Source organism: Biomphalaria glabrata, chromosome 7 (assembly GCF_947242115.1).
Source record: "Biomphalaria glabrata chromosome 7, xgBioGlab47.1, whole genome shotgun sequence".
Lineage (NCBI taxonomy): Eukaryota > Metazoa > Mollusca > Gastropoda > Planorbidae > Biomphalaria > Biomphalaria glabrata.
In genome coordinates this window covers 43849651-43861904 of record NC_074717.1, presented here as the reverse complement: position 1 = coordinate 43861904, position 12254 = coordinate 43849651, and the positions used below count along the sequence as shown (strand labels likewise).

Here is a 12254-nt window from a genome sequence, read left to right as displayed (position 1 = left end):
GTAATGCTTTGTCAGCAAAAACAAAGTCCTGGCTATTTGTTTTACATCAAATTCACAGCCTAAGCTTATACAATTTTTTTTTTTTTTTTATCTTCTCAGTTGATCTGGGTTTTAATTTCTAAGGAAAATAAATATACTTTTGAAATTGTCGGCTGATACATGTGGAGATTGCTATATGATGTGCAGTCAGCACGATTATCCATCGTCTGAACATGTACAACCTAAACACTCAATAAGACAGAAACATAATTTACTATCAACTTACAACATTAATTCGTGTATCAAAATAAGTTTTAACATACCGTAATATTAAACAGAAATAACATTTAAACAAAAGCAAACAACTGTATCTAGTAGACTTCTTTCACATAATTTTATCTGTTTTTTTTTTTTAATTATTATTGTTTTTAGATTTAGTATTTAATGCAACGCTGTAGTGATACTTGAAGAGTTATCATTCTTGGATAGACTACACTTTGCAGGGGTGGGCAAATTACGAACGTCGGACCACATGCGGCCCGCCGAAGTGTTTTATGCCACCCGCCGACGCTTAAAGAAATCAGGTGTTCCTACACATTACACATATAAAAATGCAAATATATTTAAATAAATAATTGTAAATATCTAAAGATCTAGAAATTATTGTATCTTTTGATTCTTATCACTTATTTGTCTTTAAACGTCATTCTAAAAAGTTTCAAGTAAACGAAGATTACTCTTAATGGCAATATTTCGAAACATTCAGTCAAAGACAAACACAAGCCAGTATTTATTCAATTCTATCAAAAACTGTGTTGAAAGTGTTGGGTCGGCTTGTACAAGATGGCAAGTGTAACTACTAATGGAGCTCGTGCTTTGACTAAGAAAAACAGGCTTTTTAATAACAAGCATTGAATATCAAATATATTGTTGTAATTGATTTCTCAATGATCTTATTATTGGCACAGGGCCAGCCTTAGGCATAGACAATGTGCTTAGGGTTCCCAGTCGGTGAGGGCTTTGAACTAGCCACAGTTGTGTTATTTTAGAGTAAAAATAGCGAAACTTGTCTTCAATGTTATTGTTGAAGTACAATAGGTTTTTAATAAATTGAATAATTTTACGGTTGTCGCTTTTTTTTAAAATGTTATTTGTGACCAACTAATTCACTTTGCCAAGGGCCACCAATTATCTGCCGGCCTTGACTGGCAGTTCCGAGAAGTACATCCTGTGTGACGCCAGTCGGTCAGCGTCTGGTGGACTATGAAACCAGCGTGACAAGTTGATAGCAGTAGCAAGGTGCTTATGTGAATTATTGATTAATGTCTATCTATATATGTTATATATATATATATTCTATTCATCATTCTATCATTCTCATTGTACATATACATCTATAAGTATCATACAATAAAATTATTTTTTTTTGTTATTTAAACCATCCACCTAGTTGGTTACTCTATGTACGACTGTGTGTGAATGATGTTCTTGTCAGGTTGAACCTCGGGACCTTAATTGTGCACAGCTATTTAGCAACACAAATAATTTCTGAACCTGACATACTGCAGTCTGTAGACAGTCTGTAGATCCACTGTTACCAAAATTGGCTCGTAATGTGCATTATATGATTATGTTGAGTCTGTAGACAGTCTGTAGATCCACTGTTACCAAAATTGGCTCGTAATGTGCATTATATGATTATGTTGAGTCTGTAGACAGTCTGTAGATCCACTGTTACCAAATTTCCACAAAGGAACATTCACAACTTCATTTACTCCTGGAGAGCATACCTCTATAGACGACGTAGAAACAGTAACTCATATCCACAGGGACGCAGGCTTAAACACTTCAATTCCTTGATATACATGTTGGCTTTCAACTTTGTGTCATTTTGTGTCTCTAAATGCAATCAAGAAACAGTAGAATAGTGTCCTGAAACAATAATGTTATTTCACGTTGACTTAACCGACAAGGCATTAACAACTTGCGTAACATAGTGATAAATTGAAATAGGACACTTTTAATGTAAGGACGGTGCCCCCGCTGCGGGGAAGAAGAGGAAACCGTGCCTCATATTCTGTTGGACTGCCCCAGACTTGCTGATCTCTGTCTCGACAGGTCTGGGAAACCCAAAATTCTCGACCTGTATGGTGACATTTATGCACTACGCAAGACAGCAGGGTTTCTGCCCAGGACTTTTGCAAGAGAGGATTTAAGCCTCTCAAGCCCTCACTCAAATGGAGTTTGATGATGATGATGAATTTAAGGACGATGTCCACTGTGAAGTAATTTTTATGGGAATGACATCAAAGAGGACTGTCTCGTAATAACTGTCTCAAAGGTTAACCCTTAAAACGCGTGTGGTAGTTTTGTCTCTACTGTAAAGATAATTTTTTATTATTAAATGTAAAAAAACCAAAGAAATGATAATCGATTTTCGTAGGGACAAGAAGGAAAATGATATTGTTTCTGTAGCTGGAGAGACTATTGAAATTGTGCAAACCTTTAAATACCTTGGTACTATCCTAGACAATAAACTAAATTTTGCTGCAAATACTGATTATATCAGCAAAAAAGGGCAGCAAAGATTACGACTACTAAGAAAACTGTCCTCGTTTAATGTTAGCGAAAAGGCCTTGGCTATGTTTTATCACGCTCATACCTGCAATATTTTAAGTTTCAATATCACTGCCTGGTATGGCAATCTGAGCATTAAAAATAAAAATAAACTTAATAGAATCCTAAATGCTGCTGGCAAAATCATTGGCAAAAAACAAACCCCATTTGGGCAGTTGTTTGAGACAAACATCTATAAAAAAGCTAAGATCCTCGAAATAAAGAATCACCCTTTGTGTCAGGATTTTGTGATTTTACCATCACAAAAGAGATACAAGACACCGATAGCAAAGACAAACAGACACAAACACTCTTTTGTTCCCCTGGCAATCAAATCATTAAATAAGAACAATCTGGTATAAACTTTGTCACATGTAAATTATGAGTGAGTCTGGTGTGAATGTACACTTTGGTTTCTTATAGTTATAATGTTTTTTGTTTTTGTGTAATGCACAAATTGTAAGACAAATTTCCTTACGGATAATAAAGATTATTATTATTATAAACATCAGAATTGTAATTCCATTTTGTTTGCACTCACTGTACAACAGCTCAGCAATTTAAGCGTTAATGAATGGAGGGTACAATTGAGGGGGAGGGAGGGGTGTATTTCTCTGTTGCAAGAACGTTTCGTGTTACTTCGTGTTCAAATTTTTGGTTTGTTTTACCGCAGGGGTTCTCAACCTGGGAGTCGCGAATGACCATTTGCTAGGGGTCGCCTAAGACCATCGGAAATTTAGGTTTTTCGTCTATTTTTCTTTTTTTTTTCGTATTTTCTGTATTTTTTTTTTTTGTCCTACGATTTCTTAAGTGTTGTAACAAGCAAGTTTGTATCATACATTAAGGATAAACTTTTTGTTTTCTTTTAAGCACAAATGTATCATACACTTCATAAAATTACATAAAGCTTTTGCTATGTAAACACATCATGGATGTCAGATTTATACATTTAAAATTTGATTATAATTTTATAAGATTAGCGAAATTACATTTAGGGTCTACCTAGGCTTACGAACGAAATAAATTTTACGATTGGGGTTGCCGCCTAGTGGGGAATAGTATAAAGGGGTCGCCGAGCTAAAAGGTTTAGAACCGCTGTTTTTCAGGTTTCGGTTGTTACTTTAAAATAGCCTTAACATCCCATAGGATGGCCGCGGAGTTGGCGGCGGGAAGAGTTCAAATCTGGGATCATCGAGACGAGACTCCAGTGCGCATACCGCACGACCAGGCAGCCGTCAAATGTTATGCTCTACTCTTTTAGTTATGGGATCAAAATAGTGTAATAAACTAATTAAGATTGCGATTGCACTGTAGATTTTTTTAAAGTTACAAATTAAGATTTTCCTATAGCCCCTAAGTCTATTTACATTTTATACAGTACGTTATAGAAACCCACGTTTGCATACACGCGTTCAATCTCATACATATAAATCTGCGGGCCAAATAGTACGGTAATGTCTGGGCCGATTTTCACACACAGTCCGCCTCTATCAAAGCCGGATTTACTGGCTTGTTTTGTTTTTAAAATGTTTTACATGTTTCGGATGTTCCTTCAGAGTTCAACATAGATTACTTCCTAGTCCAAATCTCCCGCAGGACGACGGGGAATGGGAGCGGGCAGGCTTTGAACCCGGGACCATCGAGAAATCCTAACGACAGTCCAGCGCGCAAACCGCACGACCAGGCAGCCATCCTTACAGGGCAACACATGTTGTGTCGCAGCTTAGGGCTTTCCCTAAGAATGGTTCTGCACAAACTCTAAAATATATAATTTGTAAAATAAAAAAAAATTCAAATTTAATATAAAAAAAATAATTTTCTTTTACATCTGTTAATATTATTAAGTCTGCTATTTATTGAATCTTTAGAAAGAGGAATGTGAAATCCTGTAGGGCCCTACTGTGTCTTCGCTTACTTCAATGCATCCCTGGCCTACCTGGCCTAGACTGACACTGTCATCCATGGGCGTAGCCAGGGGGGGGTTTTTGGGGTTCAAACCCCCCCCCGAAATGAAATCCCCCCCGCAGGGGGGGGGGGATCGAAATTTAGTCACTGATTTTTGCTTTGATTTTGTTTATTTTAGATGAGATTTTAATACTAAACTATCACTTGCCTCAGCATAGCAAGGGAGGTTTTGAGTTTAAAACCCCTACCAGGGGGGGGGGGGTTCGAGTTTAAAACCCCCTACTAGGGGGGTTTGAGTTTAAAACCCCCCCTAACCAGGGGTTTTCACAGTTAAATTCCCCTCTTCTATAACACAAAACAAACAAAAAATGCAAACGACAATCCCCCAAATTTCAGGAGCACAGTTAAGGAAGATTTTGATTTTTAAACCCCCTCCAAAATGTACGATAAACCCCCTCTTCAATATAAAAAAAAAGAAAATTACACACTCAGAATTCTACGAGCGTAGCCAAAGGGGTTTTGAGTTAACCCCCACTCCCTCATCAGTAGGGTTTGAAGGTAAAAAATACCTCTTCAGTACCCGGTATAAAAAAAACAACTCAAAATGTTATGAGCGTAGCTAAATGGGTTTTGACTCAGTTTTGAATTTAAACCCCCCTTCAGCGGGGTTTGAAGCTAAAAATACCTCTTAAATATTAAAAACAAAGCAAATTATGCACTCAACATGTTATGAGTGTATTCAAAGGGGTTTTGAGTTTAAATTCCCCTCCAGTGGAGTTTAAAGCTAAAAAATTCCTCTTCAATATTAAAAAAGAAAATTACACACTCAGAAATCTATGAGCGTAGCAGAAGGGGTTTTGAGTTTAAGCCCCCCGCAATCGGTGTTTGAAGCTAAAAATTACATCTTCAATGTAAGAAAAAAGCATTACGCACTCAAAATGAGCGTTGCCAAAAGGAGTTTTAAGTTTAAACCCCTCTTCAGAGTGGTTTAATGATAAAAAATACCTCTTCAATATAAAAATAAATAAATTACACACTAAAATCATTTGAGCGTAGCCAAGACAATTAGGGGTTTTGAGTTTAAATCTTTTTAGTACAGATGGCTTATTTTTTAAGTTTAAAACCCCTCCAGATGGTTTTGAGTTAAAAAAACCTACAGAGCGTTTTGAGGTGGAAAACCTCTATCTTCAATATTATTCTAAAGCAAACTACAGTTACTAAATTCTATGACCGTAGCTAAATGGGGTTTTGAATTTTAATACAAACATAACTCCAGAGATTTTTTAGTTTAAAACCCCCAACAGATGATTTTGACATCCTATTAACCCTTAAGGCGCGTGAGGTAGTTTAGCCTCCATTGTTTATGTACTCATTGTAAAACAGCTCAGTACTTTAAGGGTTAAGTACAACTTGGCGTCACACATTCATGGAGGTCCTCAGAGCAGGTGGGAAGAAGCTTCCGACATTACCATTGACAGATTTTTGTGGAAACAGCTTGACGGTTAATGCGCCGAACGGCGCGGGAGGGTGTAAGTCAGTAAGAATAACCAATTAGGTTTTTGAAATAAACCTTTTTAATAGCAGGAAAATGCACTATAAATACCTCAGAATATGCATTTTGTTGGCTTTCAATATCAGAAATCGTGCTTGGCGGCGGGGGTTCGCCCCGCGCTGGGGGAGCTCCTAGCGCTCCCCCAGACCCCCTTGCTAGTATTGGCGGAAGTCTACAATTTTTCCACCAACTCCAGGAAGAACCTATTCTAGGGCACAATAAGCGTCTTCCAAAAGAATGATGGGTCAGAATGTAATAAAGATTATGTACACACACACACATACATGCATATAAATATATTTTTTTCGCGGGGTGGGGGGGGGGGAGAAAAAAATCCCCCCAAACCCCCCCCCGAAAAAAAATCCTGGCTACGCCCATGCTGTCATCGTATACTTTCTATAGTCCCCACGCTATATTTTTTTTCAATCAACATGCCCAATGGCTATAGCCTACTATTAATTTTATTTTGAATGGAGCAGACTAATTATGGATTCCTTTTGCCTCGTAGGAATATATTCTTGTTCATATTTCATAGGTTATCATAAAATAGTATGTGGAAAGAAATTCTAACTTTAAATACATAATTAGAATTAGATCTATAAATATAGGCTACTAGACTTTATATTGGAATGTAGAGACTCTAAACTAAACGAGAAAGAATATGAAGAAATCTCAGCAAAGTATACAGTTAATTCTAGATTCTTCATCTAGGCCTATATTCTATATTCTAGACTAGATCTAGATCTAAATCTGCTCTAGCTAGCCTAAGTAAATGATGATTATTTAGATCAAGAGTTTGAAGCAGCCTAGATCTAGATAATCTAAATCTAGATTCTAGATATCTAGATCTATCTCGATCTAAAAAAATATAGATCTAGAATACCAGAGTACATTTAGGTCTAGATCTCAAACTAGTATGCCTGGAGATTAGATCTAAAACCTAGATCTAGACCCTAGATCTAATCAATGAATCAGTATAGTTCTTAGTTTAGTCGTTTCAATTTATTGTTAGACTCTAATTTTTTCGTTACCTGAATATAGTCTTGTCTTGTCATAACGAGTTTGCAGTTGTAATTATTTTTTTATTTTTTTTTGTTTGTAACAGTCGAAAAGTCGATCTAATAAAGAGCTAAATTTATCTAATTTTTAATGAATGACTTAGGCATATTGTTCGGTTCTCGTCTACGCCATCTCTGAATGCTAGGATTCATCTTGTTCACTACATAAAAAAAAGTTGTTCTGCGCACTTGGTTCACAGTTATCTTATAAAATACAGACGTGACTTCAAAAAATAAGATTTAATGAAGCAGATTGCACCAATGGAGACTTTCATTCATACATGGCAGAAAACCTATAAATAGTATCACTAGATTGACCTAGGAAAACGCGTAGGACGTAATCATCTTCTTTTCTGAAGTATTTCTGTCTGTATTTCATAAGATTAGATAAAAGTTTCTCATTTTTGTTAGGACTTATGAATTAATACAACTTCATTCACAGGGAATATTTGACATATTTTTTTATACACTCATCGTTGGTCTAACGAGTAATGATTACATCTCTGTCAATGATTTATTCTTGTGGTAGACCACTTCACATATCTGGGTAGTATAGTGTTAAATGACGCCTCTTTTTCAAGGGAAGTTGATAACAGTCTGGCCAGGGCTAGTAGCGCTTTTGGACGCCTTCAGGCGAGAGTTTGGAAGAACAAATCGCTCCGCCTGCCTACAAAAATCGATGTCTACCAGGCGGTGGTTCTCTCAACCCTTCTATATGGCTCTGAGACATGGACACTATATGCAAAACAACTATGACTTCTTGAGCGCTTTCACCAAAGATGCTTGCGCTCCATCATGGACATACGGTGGCAGGACCGCACTACAAACAGCGATGTCCTTGCGAACGCCGGTATGGACAGTATAGAGGGACTTCTTATGGTCCGACAACTACGCTGGGCATGGCACGTATCCCGTATGGGAGACGAACATATGCCAAAGGCAGTCTTTTTTGGTGAGCTAAAAGGTGTTCGACGTAACAGAGGCGCCCCACGGAAACGCTTCAAAGACTAGCTTAGGCGTCAACTTTCCTTGGCTAACATAGAAGAGAGCACCTGTCAGCATGCGGCGTTGGAACGAGATAGCTGGAGGTCACTCACGAAGGCAGCTGGATACACATTTGAGACCAAAAGAAAATCTGCTGCCGAGGACAAACGCAGACGACTAAAAGAAAATCTAAATCGACCACCTGCGGACAATGGTTATGCTTGCCCTGGATGTGGCAAAATATGCAGGTCACAGCTGGGGCTGCGCAGCCACGGGAAATACTGTATTCCTCATTAATCTTCGGACTCGAAGACAAGCCTTATTATTATTATTATTATTATCATTAGTGTTTATCATTATTTGGCGTACACGCATAAAAAAGGCTGTGCTTAGTCTTTCACAAATTATCTTTCTCCAGGCCACTGGCCAAAGTAAAGCTTCCGTAAGTTTTTTAAAATTTTTATTGTCAGATAAGATAAGAGATAGATAGATAGATAGATAGATAGATAGACAGACAGACAGACAGACAGACAGATAGACAGACAGACAGACAGACAGACAGACAGATAGATAGACAGATAGATAGACAGACAGACAGACAGACAGACAGACAGACAGACAGATAGATAGATAGACAGATAGATAGATAGATAGATAGATAGATAGATAGATAGATAGATAGATAGATAGATTACCCAAGTCAGACATAACTTGAAAATCGAAAAGGGGAAACCAAAATACAAGGCAGTCCGCATATTCCATGGCGTCGCACCTTCTTAGAAGCCCCAAACTCTGTGGGCACCAGCTGGGAAGAGGCTGTGGAAGTCGACTATGACCAACCTCTTGGGAGAGAGCTTGCTGCCCTACGCACTGGAGGACCTAAGCCAAAGTAACTTGGTACCATTGATCTTTCAATATGGCGTTGTTGTTGTGTTGTTGTTGTGTTTTTTTTTTTACATCGTCGTTGGGGTTAGGGTAAATCCCCACCCCCAAATGATGTGTTTGAGAAATTTGATTAGTGGTTACCACATTTGTGAAAATTTTAATAAAAGCTCAACAGACTTTTGTGTTAATTTAAACCTAGTTTAACTTGATCTCATTCATCAAATCCATTCATTCGTCACGTTTATCTGATATTGATTAAACAGGTGATTGCCTTCAAGGCAAATGCACCAAGCCGGGTCATTGTTCTCGCACTCCAGGTTCTTGATAGAGTGTACGGGTCATCCTGAGGCTAGAGCATACTCAATGTAAACGGATCAATAAAATCAATACTGTTGAAGAAAACAACAAGATTTCAAAGAGAGTCTGTTTTATCACACAAACTCAGGGGTTACACCTGAGAAGCCCCCCCCCCCAAATTGTCTGCATGTAAAATGAAGGGTTCTAAATTTTCAAAAAAAAAATTAGTCAATTTCCCATCCGCAACCATTTCATGTTTTATCACACAAACTCAGGATTGGCACCTGATAAGCCTGCCCGTGGGTCTGTAATGCATGTAGAAAGAAGGGTTCGTTAATTTTCAGAAAATCTTGGTAAATTTGACCCCCCCCCCCTTTTTCAATGTGGTTTGGTTGTAGTAAAAAAAAATTTATGTAGACAAGAATTCAATTTACACTATGTATTTCAAAGCTATAAATAGGGAATATTTTATTATTTTTTTGTTTGACGAATGCCTCACCTCTCACCTCACCTCACCTCTCAATACGTTAAAAATACTGGGTAGCTAAATATTTTCAACGAAATTTTGTATAAAACTGAACAACAAAAGTTAGGGTGGGGGGCATCAGAGAGCAGAGACTCAACTTTGCTATTCATAGGCTTGCCTTCATGTGTGAAAATCTCCATCTAAAAAAGATGTGGCCACATATAGAGGAGCTGTAAGATGTAATGTCAAAATGAGCGTTCTGCCTGACGTTCAATTCATTAGAACCAATGCAATTAAAAATTCAGAAGTTAAAGACATGAGAAACGTTTGTTCTTGAGTGACCTAGCGACCAGGACATTAGTTACATCAATTACCCTGTTCTGGGCGAATTACATCCCCCTGCTTCAGTCTAGGTCAAGCCGCCCTGTTATTTAGACACAAATATTACACAGACACGTGTTAATTGAAAACTAAAATCAATGCTCAAAATATCTGGACCAGAAATGTCACGTGATGCACTCTTTCCCGTTGTTTTCCCCGCTTAGTCAATAGTTGTGGTTGCTCATGGAACGGACCAATTCAGATATTAGGAAAAATAGAGGACAAAAAAAGAGATGGGGCTTTTTTACTTCTTTATTAGACCATACGTTGTAATCTGAAGCAGTTGTTTTGTTTAACGAACCAACTGTGTTCAATGCATTTTTAATTTTGCATTTCATATGAACAAGAACGACAACATGTCTAAAATGTGTAGGAGGCTCAGTCGTGGTTAGCAAGGTGTGTTGTTGTTGTTTTTTGTTTTTTTTTTTTGGAAAAAAATTGGGGGGGGGGGGGGAGCATTTCAAACAAAAGAAAAAAAAATTCGCGTTGCTACAACATTCAACTATACAGAACTAACATAAAAGCATGATACTATTCAAATTATATACTTCCTACATTTAATTAATCCTTCAATTTTTTTTATAGGCGTTACCTCCTTCTCAGTTATGCTTGGTACTAAGCAGCTCTCTGATAGGACTTTAAATTATTAGGGTTTCAGACCTGCAGCCCCCAGGGAGGAGCCGCTTCTACCACTCTCTATTTCTTTTTTTGTTTTTACTATGACACTAAAACTATTTTTATTAACCTTCTCTGAAATACTGAAAACATTTCATCGCTCTAAAAAATGTATTATCAGCTGAAAATGTAGTGTCAAAAGATGTATAGTAGAAAGCATCCACAATTTCAGCAATAATTGTTAAGTGTATTTGTATATACTTAACAATTATTGTTGAAATAGTGGATGCTTTAATTCATTGTTATTTGGATGAGAATGATGGGCCAAAAATGGAATCCTACAAAATAACAATGCTCTTCAGAAATATATCTTATAGGCAAAATATTTTTTTAAAAGTGATGGATAGCTGGAATCTAACCAAAGCAGTACCGTTATCAATTTAGATATCAAACAGTAGTTTTTTTTTTATCTTATTAAATATATCAGCCAGGAAAACCAATGACTTGGCAGAATTTAAGTCATTGGTTAACAAGCATGACTAGATGCATGCCGCGTAGGACGTAACCATCTTCTTTTTTTTAAGTAACGTCTCACTATGCACATACAGTTCCTCAAAGGGCTGTTTTTATGGCGTATAGCATAGCTGATGTGGCACAGAGAAGGAATATGGGGAGTTTCCCCGGTGTGCTCGGCCTCTGGCCTCACCTTTTATCAAAGCGTCTTGTTATATGAGCCACGACACCCGATTGCGCCACTGCATGGAGGACGAGGAAACAGTGAGCCATATTCTATCTGAATGTCGCGTTTTGCACAATAAGGGGCAACGACGTGAGAGAGGAAGAATTGGTCCTTGTCCGGTAATGAGGCTGTCCTCGTCCGGGAAGAGGGTGACCCTATAACTAAGTGCCTGCTTTCTTTCACGGCAACCAGCTTCCCAGACAGCTGGAGAACTCTTTAAAAGACCGCGGCACAAATATCTGAAACCCAAAAAGAGCGCCATTGACGAAAAAAAGTGGCAGAAGACAAAAGAAGAAGCTCTGACTGAGTCATGTGACGATGCTTAGGTCACGGGTTACAGTGACTTACCTTTATAAACACTATTTACTTAATTCATTTATACAACCCCATCATTGCTGGATGCGCGCTTGACTGTCGTTCATACCATCCCCTGTCGTCCTAGGCAGGTTTGGACTAGGAAGTAGATCATCTTCAACTCTGAAGGAACATCCAAAACATATAAAAACATTTTTAAAATAACAAACATATCTCGTTTCTCTAGGGGAGACAACAAAAGAACTGCATGTTTTCCAAGAGTCAGAGGGGCAGTTAATTCCAATAGTTTGATGCTCATCTCAAAAGATTTTAACAAAGTTTTACATAATGCAACTGATATTTCCAGAGTACTTTAGCAATACCAATAATTTCTTAACAATGTGTTTTGTCTAGGAAATAATGCTTAAAAAAGTATATTTTTCAAAGTTTATTATCAACTCACTCTGTCTCTATGTCTACATG

General features: G+C 37.6%; 1 protein-coding gene across 4 annotated transcripts in view; it reads right to left on the bottom strand.

Moving 5' to 3' along the window:
- LOC106080050 (peptidase inhibitor 16-like) overlaps window positions 1-7311 on the bottom strand; it is a 28528-nt gene extending 21217 nt beyond the window's left edge. The window contains exons 1-2 of one of the 4 annotated variants that reach the window (XM_056034588.1): window positions 7084-7311; window positions 1770-1911 (exon numbers count right to left, since the gene is read on the bottom strand). The gene's annotated coding sequence lies outside the window, so the exon portion shown is untranslated. The remainder of the gene's footprint in view (window positions 1-1769; window positions 1912-7083) is intronic. The other 3 variants (XM_056034587.1, XM_056034590.1, XM_056034589.1) reach the window with 3 other exon arrangements.
- Window positions 7312-12254: the final 4943 nt, after the last annotated feature.